Source organism: Nyctereutes procyonoides, unplaced genomic scaffold (assembly GCF_905146905.1).
Source record: "Nyctereutes procyonoides isolate TBG_1078 unplaced genomic scaffold, NYPRO_anot_genome, whole genome shotgun sequence".
In the NCBI taxonomy this organism is placed as follows: Eukaryota; Metazoa; Chordata; class Mammalia; order Carnivora; family Canidae; genus Nyctereutes; species Nyctereutes procyonoides.
The window spans coordinates 126,765-140,696 of NW_026575119.1; the positions used below are offsets into that span (position 1 = coordinate 126,765).

Genomic DNA, 13,932 nt, shown 5'->3' on the forward strand with positions numbered 1-13,932 from the left:
AATTTCTTTCTTGCACACCATTTTATCAGAGATAGTAGCAAGTAGTAAAATTGACTACATTAAAATATCATACCATATTTTTTTACCCTGCCCATCCCTTTGGTGAAAGGGAGGGGTCATTGAGTAGTGAAATAGCCAAAAACAGGTTGCAGAAAAAATAAATAAATGATGCCAATGACATGGAAAGTCTGTAAATCAAATTCTAAACAATAAACCTCAAAAAATAACTTGAAATTATGGAGTTTGGTCAATAACAGAAAAAAGCTTTAAATTTTATTAAGACTTAATGTAATAAACCAATACAATTTCCTTATTTATTTATTTGTACTCATTAGTATTGCTAAAAATTGAGGAAATTTTCAGGTTAGCCAAATGTATTAGGAAAGATGAGATAACAAAGGGAAGAGATATTAAGATGACCTAATATAAATGCTAAAAATATTAGCCAGGACCAATCCAATATACCTTGGAATGAACTTCTTTAGAAGAAGGAAAAATATCTAAAAATTTTGTCCTCAGAAAACCAAGTTCAATACAGACCTGAAATTTTACATTTCCAGTTCTACCCACTTCTTGTGCATATTTACCCCTGCTGTTTTTTGGACATATCATTACTTCCCACAAGACCATACAGATTCACTACTGTCCTCAGCATGGTTGTGCAAGGAAAGAGAAGGGGGAAAGTAATAGACAAAATGGGTATTTGCAATATAACTTTTTAAAAATATATTTCCAAAAAGATTCCTTTTTTAAAAAAGATTTATTTATTTATTTATGATAGAGAGAGAGAGAGAGAGAGAGAGAGAGAGAGAGGCAGAGACACAGGCAGAAGGAGAAGCAGGCTCCATGCCCGGAGCCCGATGTGGGACTCGATCCTGGGACTCCAGGATTGTGCCCTGGGCCAAAGGCAGGCCCCAAACTGCTGAGCCACCCAGGAATCCCCCCCCCCCCCAAAAAAAAGATTCTTAAATGTAGAGTCTAAAGAGAAAGTAAAGCAAAGAAATTATCTCTTTATGAAAAAGATGAAAGGGTTGGACTTTATACTTGATTTTTTCAACATTTATTTTTATTTGGAGAATTATTTATTCTAGATTTTCCTAGCTATTATTTGCTACTATGCTAAGATGCTGGGGTATAATATTAAGAAGAGGTAAGCATCCCTGATTTCATGGAGTTTATAGTCCCAAGAAGATTCAAAGTTCTAATCTAAGGTGTTAGATATGGGGGTTCCCATTTGGAAATAAAGGCCAATGGAGACTTCTGGAGAAAATATTAATAGTAATAAATTTAAATATAATCATATGACAATCATATGATTTAACAAGTGTTCTTCTATTGAAGCACCCTTATTTGGGCACCAGATATATTCACACATGAATAGGGAAAATAGCCCTCAGATTTTAGAGATAGCCCAAATAAATGCTGTGTAAATAGTTAACTAATTCAAATTTCTGTTGCAAAGTGAGAAATAAACCTATTTGCATGTGAAGAGAAAATGGAGATCACTCTGGTAGTAGGAATTTGGGGGTGTGTCCTTGTAAAATCTATTTAATGAAAACTTGAATATGGTAGAGCTTCATTTTGTACATTTTATTCACATTGTCATGAAAAAAATGTCAATGTGAATATAAATGAAGCAGGGAAATACATTACAATGTTAAAGGATTGTATCAAAATTAAAATATTTACTTTTATTTTAAAATCTTTAATATTTTTAGTGATAGATATAACAGAATTTTAAAAATTAAAACATTTTAATTTACAAAGATAACATACTTACACATTTAGCTAATAGTTTATAGTTAAGCATGTCACATATGGAGCAGGAAAGTAGGACTGCTGTTATATGCAGATGATCTGGAGACGGATCTCTTCATTAAGGATTCTCTATATGTGATTTAAGAAGACATCAAGAATAAAGTCACCAAATTATTTTGTCAAAGAGCCAATTAATTCATACTAGCTATAGATGTATTAATGTCATTTAGTTTGCTTTTGAACTAGCATGGAACATTACGGATAGTGACATAAAAAATATGGACATTTATTATTTCAGTTAAATCAGTAACCAAAAGCAAGCCAGTTCTATGTTTGGTTCAGGAGTCCAACAGTGTTACCAAGTTCCTTAGCAAGTTCCATTCTTTTACATTGAAACCTCAGCAATGTCTTTCCTCATAGTCACAATATAGCTGCAGCAGCTCCAAGTGTCATAGCCTGATACTACAATTTCCAAAGGGAAGAGAGTTTCTCTTAATGCATACCTTAAGGGAAGAAATTCTTTTCCAGTGACCTACAGCACATTGCTTCTTACAGTTCATTGACTAGGTCTGTGGGACATGCTCATACCTTACCCAGTCATGGACAAGGAGATTAAAATTCCCACAATTAATTTGGCTAGGGAGGAGCTCTTGGGAGGGTGAATACCTGCTCAGTATCCAGTGTTCAATATGGTTAACTTCTACTTGGCTTTGTATAAACTTTAACTGCTTTGCATGAACATTCTTTTTTTTTTTTTTTTTTAATTTTTTTATTTATTTATGATAGTCACAGAGAGAGAGAGAGAGAGGCAGAGACACAGGCAGAGGGAGAAGCAGGCTCCATGCACCGGGAGCCCGACGTGGGATTCGATCCCGGGTCTCCAGGATCGCGCCCTGGGCCAAAGGCAGGCGCCAAACCGCTGCGCCACCCAGGGATCCCCTGCATGAACATTCTTGAGTGATAAAACATAAATATCTGTTTTCATAGAGACCAGCCTAGACAACTAAAACCAAACATTTAGTTAGAGCTTACTATGTTCCAGCTTCTAGCTAAATGTTACCTTTATCATATTCTTAAATTGTCACACAAACTTTAGAGATAGGACAATTATTATACCCATTTTACAGATGAGGTAACTGAGGATTAGTAAGTTTTGGCCCAGTATATGAAAAAGCTGGAGTTTGAACCTGGGAAGTTTGAGATCAGAGGCTGTATACTTACCTACACTTCTATACTATCATATTAGACATTTGTAAAATTTATGTTCTATAAATGGAGATATTTCAAATGCACTATACAATGTCACTGTTTTAAATGAATCCTCTAGTGAATAATTTTATAGATCTAATAATATTTTCTTAAAAACAGTAAATGAAAAAAAAATAAAAAAATAAAAAAAAAACAGTAAATGGCCCCCTAACTTATCAGTTGTATATATTTGAATTTTTGTGTGCTGAATTTGCTGAAGCCACACTTGTATTGCATCTTATCTTTTGAGGAACATCTCATGAAATTCTTTTAGAACTTTGATTTTTTTTATAAGGGGAAAAAAAAGATCAAAGACTAGACATTCATTGAAGCTTAGAACTGGGTGAATTCATGATTCATAACACTAGGTCCAAATAGAATGTTGGCATCTCTTTCACAACTTACAAGTTCAATTTTATGTATACAATGTTTTGATCTTAACTAAGTTTGTGTTGTTTGGAAGTCTACGCCTCTGGGACATTCTTGGGAGATGCAATGCGCTCTGCATCAGTGGATCTCAAACATCATTGTGCACCAGAATCACCTAAAATGACAGATTGCTGGGCCCCACAGTGAGGGTTCCTGGCTCAACTGGTCTGGGGCAGGACCTGAGAAGCTGCATTTCTGGCAAGCTCCCAGGTGCTATGGTCCTTCAGCAATATCTCACCCTTTGAGACCCCGCTCTAGAGAATCACATGGCACCTACAGTGGTAAATATTTTGATTTTGAAATATGCCAAACTTAAGAGGATGTCATTTAATATTTGGCAAATATATGAATATAAATATATTGAAATATTGAATCAGGTTGTCAGGACAGCCTCACCAAAAAGGCAAGAGTTGAACAATGACCTGAAGGGGGATTTTTCTTATGCCTCAGCATGAATATCACATTTCAGATTGATTAGCCAATGAATCAAATATGTGTGTATTTTTAACCTTTTTTTTTTAATAGCAATCTACAATTTACAAATTATTTTTAAAAGCAGGTAAAACTAGAACTTAGTTATGCTCAATATAAAGTTACATCTGAGAAAGACTTCTGCATCTGTGGCATTTTTCTGGTTTTTCTCAAGACTGTATCCCCCCCAGCCACTAATGCCCCACATTCATTAATAGGGTGTGGTTTCGATGAGAGTGAGAAAGAGGCTGCCATGCCGATGACCTATATTTAGCTATGAAACTCAGGCCACTGCCTCAATCCACTGGAAACTCTCCAACCTCCAAGACAAAGGTCACGACCTCCAGTTGAAAAATACTATCACATGCCAAGGAGCGAAGAGGACCTATTTCATTGCTCCACTGCTTTGACACTTAAGAAATTTTGGTTCTGAAGGCCTTTGCTCATTTTTCATTAAAGTATAAAGTCTAGGCACCTGGGTAGCTCAGTGGTTGAGTGTCTGCCTTTAGCTCAGGTCATGATCCTGGAGTCCTGGAATGGAGTCCTACATCGGGTTCCCTGCAGGAAGCCTGCTTCTCCCTCTGCCAGTGTCTGCCTCTCTCTGTGTGTGTATCTAGTGAGTAAATAAATAAAATCTTAAAAAAAAAAAGTATGAAATCCAAAAAACAAACTGCCAGCATAAATTAGTAAAAGACCATCAACAAATTCAATGTCCTTAACATTCCCACGAGCCTATATAAAATTTGAGTTATCCCTTCATACCACTAGAGGCTTTGTCAAGAAGCTAGCAGGAAGTAACCCAAAGAGACAAGAGTAGTAAGTGTGGATGGTGTGGTCCAGGATCAAAAAGAGTTATTCAGCATCTATATAATAATAAACTCAGATAATTTTACATGGCCTAAGCCTGCCAAAGTGTGCTATCCAACACAGTAGTCACTAGCCTCCTGTAGCTCTGTAAATTTAAGTTTGAATTAAAATAAAAAATTTAGGAGCTACACCTAGGTAGTGGCCATCAAATTGGACAACAGATTTATGGAACATTTCTCTCCTGGTCTCTTCAGGCTACTCTAACAATACCATAGCATGTGTGGGTTATAAGCAATAAAAATTAGTTATAGTTATGGAGACTGGAAGTACAAGATCAAGGTGAGCAGATTCAGCGTCCAGTGAGGATCATAGTGTCCTGGTTCATAGATGGCCATCTTCTTGCTGTGTTCTCATACAGTAAAAGGGGTGAGGGAGCTTTCTGGGGTCTGTTTTACAGAGGCACTAATCCCATTCGTGAGGTTTCTACCCTTATGACATGAATTACCACCCAAAGGCCCCACCTCCAAATATCATAATACTGGGGGTTAGGATTTCAATAAATGAATTTTAGGAGGACATAAGCATTCAGTTTATAGCACTTCCCATGTTTGCAGAAAGTTTTATTGGATGGCACTGGCGCTCCAGACCATGGTAGGCTCACGCTGTTGCAACAGTGGTTCTTACCTGTTCCTATAGTTACAATTATCCAGAAACTTAAAAGCAAAATGCCTGCACACATCCCCAGAGATTCTGGTTTCCAAGCTCTTGCCAGGATTCCAATATACAGCAGGAGTTGAGAATTGCTAAGTTACTCTATTGAAGTAAGGCACTAAACCAAAATGAAGAGGTGAGTAGATTAGTGCTGCTACTTCTCATCCCAATATCTCAAAAGCTATAATCTCATTTCCTAGAAAGTGAAGAAGGTTCAAAGCAAAATAAAGAATAACTGGACAGTCAGGCCAGTTCTATGGGCTGAAATATTAAGTTGACCACCTAATGAACACCAACTTTAGCTGGAAGAAAAACAGCCCAAAAGCCACTGTCAGTCTTGCATACTGACAGACTATTCTGAAATTAATTTGAGTTTTTAAATAATCTTTGCACTATTACTTGATTATATACCTTTCAACTTTTTTTCTGCTTTATGCCACATTTATAATTTACTGCATACAGGTGCCTCCTTTGGCATCTAGTAAACATTTTCAAGAAGTTAAGAAAGTTTTACATATCTTTAAACTTAATTTTTAAGTATGGTGATTCTTAAGTTCTCTGTACTGTTTCAAGTATATCTCTGCATATAACTGCATATAAGTATATCTCCTACATATAACTTTGTAGGAATTGCACTTTAAAGTCTAAGAGGCTGACCTCTTATTCCAATAGGTGGACCCCTTCCTTATTTCAGGAATCCAAATAGGCTGTACACACTGTGATAGGAATTAAAGAGATCAGTCCATTCAAGTGTATGGATATTGCAGCATTATTAGAGAGGCTCTCATTATTGTCTGCAGCTACTCTCAAAAGTCAGTAAGTCAGATAGCCTTTCCAACAATTAAGGTTTCTTTTTTACCTGGTCTTCACTCACTAAATAAATATTTATCGAGCTTCTACTGTGTTAAAAACAATAGCACCAACATTGTGCTGAACCTTAACATGTTACAGAGAAGAGAAGCAGTTGGGAATTGGGGTAAACTGCATGGAGAAAATAACTTTTGACCAGAGCCTTGAAAGACACATAAACTTTCAATGTGCCCAAGTTGAGAGAAGACATTCCAGGTAAAGAAAGCAGTGTGGACAGGCAAGAAAGACAGAAAACACATAGCATTTGGAAATAACCAGAAGTCCAGTGTGGATAGAAAGTTAGCTATAATGTGTGGGGGTTAGAGACTGGAAGAGATGCACCTGTGATGATAGCTTGGCATCAACACGCACAGGATTTGGAGTCCCGGGCTAGGGAATCTGGATGTCATTTATGGCCGGGAGAACACCAACTCAAGTGCTCGTAATTAGCCAAAAAATGGTGATGGGATAAGTAGGAGGAAAGTAGCTCTTATGTTACCATTTACCCACCAGCCTGAGTAGAGGAAAATTTCAATAGCCTGGATCTTTGGCCTGATAATTTTTTTTTTTTCCTGATAAATTTTGATGGGGAGAGTATGGAGAATTAGCAAAGGTTAAAAAGTTTGGGAACATTTTCAGTAAGTGTGGACACTAGGCAGCAGGGGGCAGCATGAGGGCACTAAACATCCAAAGAGTGCATAGGGCATTTGCTTCTGTAACATTTCTTGACAATTATAAATTTACATAATGTAGGCTACTTATATTAATAATAACTTACCATTCTTTTCCCCAAAATGAATAGAAATTAAGAGAGTAGTAATTAAGAGAGTAGTAAAAGAAAAGTAACAGACTGGCTGATGGCAGAATGACATTGCTGTTTGAGAGCATAGAAATGAACAGTTGTTTATGTATTATTTCCTTTCAGAGTTCATATAAATTTGAAAATCCCTAAATTTCAATTGGAAAGCAATTGGTTTTCATTTAGAAAACCTTTATGACTCTTAAAGGTTTTACGTTTTTTTGAAGTAACCTTGTTCAGCTACACTGCATTCTTTATTTTTTTTTAATTTTTTATTTATTTATGATAGTCACAGAAAGAGAGAGAGAGAGAGAGGCAGAGACACAGGCAGAGGGAGAAGCGGGCTCCATGCACCGGGAGCCCGATGTGGGATTCGATCCCGGGTCTCCAGGATCGCGCCCTGGGCCAAAGGCAGGCGCTAAACCGCTGCGCCACTCAGGGATCCCTACACTGCATTCTTTAAAGAAACTATTAGAAAAAAAGAAAAAGAGGAAACACTTGAAAATAAAATTTTAGTTAAATAATGAATAGAAATTTTAATATACCTCCTATTTTACATACCAAATGTATGGAATTTTAAATTTTGGCTTTGTATGCTTCTGAAGTTTTGGACTTTCAAATGTAATTTTTTTCTTTATATCTAAAATTCGAGACTTTCTATATTAAATTTCATTATATTTTTCTGGAGGATTTCACCTCTTACTAACTTTTTCAAAAGTTTGGACGGCTCATGATAGTAAGAGTAGAAAATTAGAAGTTTCCAAGTAAATTTCTTTTTTAGCTCTGGAATTTACCATTGTGAATGCTACATTACACCCACCAGAAAATCACCATCAGAGATTTCTCTCTCATTGCATGAGGAAGACGTATACTTCTCATATATTACACACAGAGAAACTTTCTATTTGTTCCTTCATGATTCTCTCAATGCCCATCACGCATGTTTAGGAGGCTGTGATCCCTGTTCCCTTATTTCACCTTTCTGTATATGCTTCTTTCCATGTATTGACATGGTATGTTCTACTTGTCACTTTAAATGCCCCATTGAATTGTTGTCTGACTATTCCATGATTGTTGAATATTGATTTCTACCTTCATTAAGGAAAATCCGAAATGATGAATAAACTTTTGGTTTAAGGTAATTTACCTGAGGGGCTTGGGGCGTTGCAGTCAGTTAAGCATCCGACCCTTGGTTTTGGCTCAGGTCATGATGTAATGTAAGGGTCATGGGATCAAGCCCCAGGTCAGGCTCCATGTGCAGTGAGGAGTCAGCTTAAGATTCTCTCTCTTCCCTCTGCCCTTCCTGCTTATGTGTGCTCTCTCTAAAATAAATAAATCTAAAAAAAAAAAAAAAAAGTTTACCTGAAAATTAGTCCTTAAATATCATGAAAGGAGATGAAAACAAATGACTTTATAAATTTATGAAGCATTTCCTGTATATTTTATTTCAATCATTTGTAAATCTGAAAATATAAAAATAAAAAAAATTCTTTAAAATGTTACCTTTCAAACCAGGATTACCAGGATATACACACAGGTCATGCCCTGGTGTTTGTACAAGAACTAAGCCCATTAAGGGAAATAACACCTTTTTCTTTTGTATCTCCCATGCTTCATCATAAGATGCTTGCTTGCTCGGACACAGGGCCCAATAATTGAAACAACACAAGGAAAACTTATTAAAGTATATGAAACACAATCTAGTTTTTTGATGTTAGATTTAAATGTACTCTTCATCCTTTCATCATACTTTTCAAATTGTGAAAGTGGTTAAATTGTTATTATTATTGTTCTGGTTGTTGCTATTTGGTATTTTTTTCAGTGCCTACATAATAGTATTGTGTTATTTTCTTAATTTATTACATAGAAATTCCCTGCTCTTTTACAGTGAGAATTTCAGGCTAATTGCTGATCTTTTACTACTAGAATTATTATTATTTCTGCTTCAACTTTTGTTCTGAAGTTTGTCTCTTTCTTTTGATATTAATTCTGAATCTTTATTTTCCAGTTTTAATGATAAATTTATAAGCTACATGGATTTCTCAGTTCATATTTTTTTCCTCAGTTCATATTTGACCATATTTATGGCAAAGCTATTTTTACTAAGCATCCTCTAAGAACTTTTTGTTTAAGCATCAAAGTGCTACTAATTATCAACTAACAGAGCATTACCACTCACTCAGTGAAATTATTCTCCCTAGGGCATAGCTTCCAGGATGTTATTTGCTCCTAACATTCTTCATAGGAGCTTTCTATACTATGTAAACATATAGCCAGGAAACACTAAAGGCATAATCAATATAGAAATCATACCTCAAATTTAATGATCTTTTCTTAGCTTTTCACATTTAAAAAATGTCATATATCCTCATTTTTTTTCTATCAACAGTTAGATAAGGGGAGATATTCATAAAATTTGACAATTGGAAAAGATGGGAGGGATCATCAAGTCCTAGTCCTTGTTTTCAAAGTTGAGACTGAGGCCAAGGGACATTAAGATCAAGATTAAACAGCTAGCTGGTGGTAGAAGTAGAATTGGAAGCTACATCTTTTAACATAAAATGTTCATAAATTACCACTCAGTACAGATTATATAGCCAAGCATGGCTTATTTTTAAATTTTAATTTATTGATGACTCAATTATAAAAATGTAACATGGCTTAAAACCTTTTCCTTCCTGGGGTGCCTGGGACACTTAGTTGGTTGAGTGTCTGCCTTTGGTTCAAGTCATGATCCTAGGGTCTTGGGATCCAGGCCCAGTCAGGCTCCCCCTAACACTACCCTACCCAACCCTCCCCAGTTTTCCACTCATGCTCTCTCTCTCTTCTCTCTCTCTCATAAATAAATAGAATCTTTAAAAAAAAAAACAGTTGAAAAAAAGTTTTTAAACCTTTTCTTTCTAAAAATAGTCTTAAAAAACCCACATGCTAAAGGCAGTACTGTTAGAAAGTTATTCGTTTCTCTACACTTAAAATAGTTGTTTTTATTCCCACTGAGAATTAACAAAATAGAATTTTAACAAAGACCATTAGACAGAATATAGTTCAAAATTATTCCTGAAGAACCATTATTTTTCAAGTAGACCATGAAAGTTTATTTGAAGCAGCACAGATTCTGAACAACCCAAGAAAATAAAGGCAGAGAGTTCTATTAAGATGAAAGAATGGAAGTGGGTACTAAAGAGACACACAATAGTGTCCCCTACAAGCCTGATAAAAGAAATGTGTGTATTTATATTATGTGTACATGCTAGCACTTTTGTGAATGGAAGGACAAAAGATAGGGTTCGAAAAATTATTCAAGAAGGAACACTTTTTCATTTGGATAGCATTTCCTTTTGAAAGTTTGGGTTTTGGGATGCCTGGGTGGCTCAGTGGTTGAGCGTCTGCCTTTGGCTCAAGTCGTGATCCTGGCATCCGGCATCAGTTTCCACATGGGGGGCTTGGTTCTCCCTCTGCCTATGTCTCTGCCTCTCTCTCTCTGTCTCTTTTATGAATAAATAAATAAAATCTTAAAAAAAATAAGTTTGGGTTTTGAGTATTTCTGCTCAAAGAAAAGGACTAAACAGCCATGTAAACCCAGTTTAGCATGTATGTCAAAACGAAAGTAATAAAGACCTGGTGCAGCCTACTCAAGGGCAACCACCTTCCTACCCTATACTGACAACTATTCCTTAATTTTTCTTTGAGAAAAATGCTCAGCTTTTTAATGAAATAGTATTATCTAAGAATAATTACTGAAATCTTACTACATATAATGACAGGCACTGATATTATGATATTATGATAACATTTTGTAGGGATTAAACAAGATAGTGCATGTAAAGCACCCAGCCAAAGTAAGAACTCAGTAAATTTGCTTACATGACTTCTTTATCTATTCCAAACAATACTTGGAAGTATGAACTATCTCCATGCTGCAGAGGAGAAAACTGCAAGGCACAGAAGTTAATAATTTTATTTAAGTTTACAGAGCTACAAAAACCAGATCATGTCTGACTATGGAGCTAGTGTTCCAACCACTACACTTTAGCCATTTGTTTTCTTAGCATGTTATCTGCTAAAAACTTGGAATGCTGCTTTTATTTATTTATTTTAAGATTTTATTTATTCATGAAAGATGCACAGAGGGAGAGAGAGAGGGAGGAACAGAAACAGGCAGAGGGAGAAGCAGGCTCCATGCAAGGAGTCTAACGTGGGACTTGATCCCAGGTCTCCAGGATCACACCCTGGGCTGAAGGCGGCACTAAACTGCTGAGCCACCTGGGCTGCCCAGAATGCTGCTTTTAAAATGGGGGTGGGGGGGTGGGGAGGGTGGGGGGGATTCAGGGGGAAAAAAAACATTTTTACTGGTTTTCTGTTCTAAATAAAGTGATAAGAAAATTTTGAGAAAAATACATTATAAAAATTTATAATTGTAAAAATTGTAATACAGATATGTTTCTTAGAACAATTCAAACATACTATAGATTTTATAAACTTCTATTTTGTGCTAGACACTCTTTAGAATAACTGAAAAAAAATATGGCCAGGCAAATTAAAAGGAGTGAAAAAGGGTTATTGAAAAATAAAATGGGTGAATCTCAGTGTTGTGTTAAAGATTCCCAATTTATGGAAATGTTAAAAGCACCCTAGTCTCACAATCAAATCTGCTGTGATCAGCTGCAAGATTTGGATAGGTCATAGATTTTCTGTTCCAGTGTGTTATTTGGGGGCATGTATATGTATGTTCTTCGTAGCAACTGCCATGAAATTGAAATAATATATTCTTCCTTAATATTTGTATTTGCAGATGTCAAAGATTTTTCATTATATTATCTTATTTGTTTATTGTAATGGCCTAAAAAAGAAAAACAAGCATTATTTAGACTAAGAATTTGGCTCAAATTAAATCATTTCTATAGGGTCATACTGCTGGTAAATGGTAGACATAGATTAGCATCCAGCTCTTCAAACATGGAAGCCAGTGTTCCTTTCACTACATAATGCTGTGTCTCACTGTACCATGTTGCTATTTTGAATGCAAAATGTTACTTATGATTTGACTGTTTTTACACAAAGTACTCACCCTAAGGGAAACAGTAGCAGCCTGTATCAGAGAGGCGCTGACCCCTTGGGGAGCTTGCTTGACCAGATTTGGAGATTGAGCAGTCACTGGGCAGCCACCTGATGAATCATTTGGCAATTTGCTCTGTGGGGGAGTGCGTAGCAGAGCTCTTTGTAGATTTAAACATAGGAATGATACAAAGCTATTAAAGGGAAACAAAAAATTCAAGGAGATGAGTATATTTTATATAACTTAGTTATATAAAGTGTATATGTAGGTACACTCAAATGTAGGTAGATAGATATTTTGTTGGTCTTTGATTTCATTTGAGGACATGTTTAACTTGGCTTTGTTTTGTTGACTTAGCGCTTTATACTGTATATACAGGGGGTGGAGGTAGGGGTCGGGGGGCGCTGGAATCAGAAAAATAAAACAATCTATAGGATAAAATAGGATTAAAGTGTCCTGTAAAAATAGCTCATGTTTATTGAGCGTTATTTTTGTGTCAGGTCCATGATAAACAGTATGCATTAGTGATTTTACTGAATCAGTGTATCAACCTACATGATAGATTCCATTGATTCCTATATTATGGATGGAGAAACCAGAGTTTGAGTTAGAATAAAAGTCTGGATCAAAGTGGTTCACCATGTTCTTTTTGAAAGAAAAAATTTTGGAAATAAATGTAGCTAAACACTTTGGTTAATTTGGTTAATATTTTGGTATTAAATACCAAATATATTGCTAAAGTATAGCAATCTGCTTAATTCTGTGTCAGAATTCTGTTCAGTTTTATATAAGTATAAAAACCTATTTTATTTTGCACTGTTTCACAGGATAGAAATCTTAACTGGTAATAAGAATGGTACTTTACATTTATAAGATCTTTGTGCTTCTTTCAAAGTTCATATGTCGTACTTCATCAATTAAAAGAATAACTTGATCAGAAAAACTTTCATTTCCTTGAATTGCCTAGATCAGAATTTTCCAAAGTGTGCTTTCATAGAATTAAAGATAATGATTGATAGTACATAGAAAGGGGTTGCATGGTTAGAGAAATTTCAAAAATACTGTGATAAGCATTAGTGAATAGATAGATTTCTTTTCTGTCCTGATTCTATGCATTGTGAGCCCAGACCTATTTTTAAAAGAAAGATAAAATAGTATTTTTCTAACTTACTGGTTTTGTATGTAACTATGTACTTCATCTCAGAGTACACGCTCTGGGATTGTTTTATGGATCATGCTTTTGAAAAATGCTAAACTGGGGCACCTGGGTGGCTCAGTGGTTGAGCGTCTGCCTTTGGTTCAGGGTGTGATTCCAGGGTCCTGGGATCGAGTCCCACATCAGGCTCCCGACAGGGAGCCTGCTTCTCCCTCTGCCTATGTCTCTGCCTCTCTCTCTGTGTCTCTCATGAATAAATAAATAAAATCTTTAAAAAAAAAAAAAGAGAAGAAAAATGCTTAACATCTCGGAAGAAATGCTTCAATTTTAGACCTTAAATATTGATATTTAAGATATTTAAGACCTATATTTGCCATCAACTCAGAATGACAGTAAAATTGTTAACCTTAATTTGTGTAGACTTAGCACTATTGTTATTCAGAGAACAGAGGGGTGCCTGGGTGATTCAGTCAGTGAGCATCCAGCTCTTGGTTTCAGCTCAGGTTATGATCTCAGGGTCCTGGGATCAGCTCTGAGCGGGGCCCTGTGCTCAACAGAGAGTCTGCTTGAGGGTTCTTTCTCTCCTTCTCCCTCTTCCCTGCTTGCACACACTGCCCCCCCCCCAAATAAATAAATGCATTTTTAAAA

The 13,932-nt window shown here is 35.9% G+C and overlaps 1 protein-coding gene and 1 long non-coding RNA gene across 3 annotated transcripts in view; one reads left to right on the forward strand and one right to left on the reverse strand.

The window, feature by feature from the left end:
- The window catches only part of LOC129515561 (uncharacterized), a 31,820-nt gene that overhangs the window by 10,475 nt on the left and 7,413 nt on the right, over positions 1–13,932 (reverse strand). Inside the window, exons 2-3 of one of the 2 annotated variants that reach the window (XR_008665600.1) lie at positions 8,220–8,409; positions 1,781–1,887 (exon numbers count right to left, since the gene is read on the reverse strand). This is a non-coding gene — a long non-coding RNA (uncharacterized LOC129515561). The remainder of the gene's footprint in view (positions 1–1,780; positions 1,888–8,219; positions 8,410–13,932) is intronic. The other variant, XR_008665599.1, reaches the window with a different exon arrangement.
- The window catches only part of EPC1 (enhancer of polycomb homolog 1), a 92,461-nt gene that overhangs the window by 3,727 nt on the left and 74,802 nt on the right, over positions 1–13,932 (forward strand). The gene's annotated exons all lie outside the window — the stretch shown is intronic.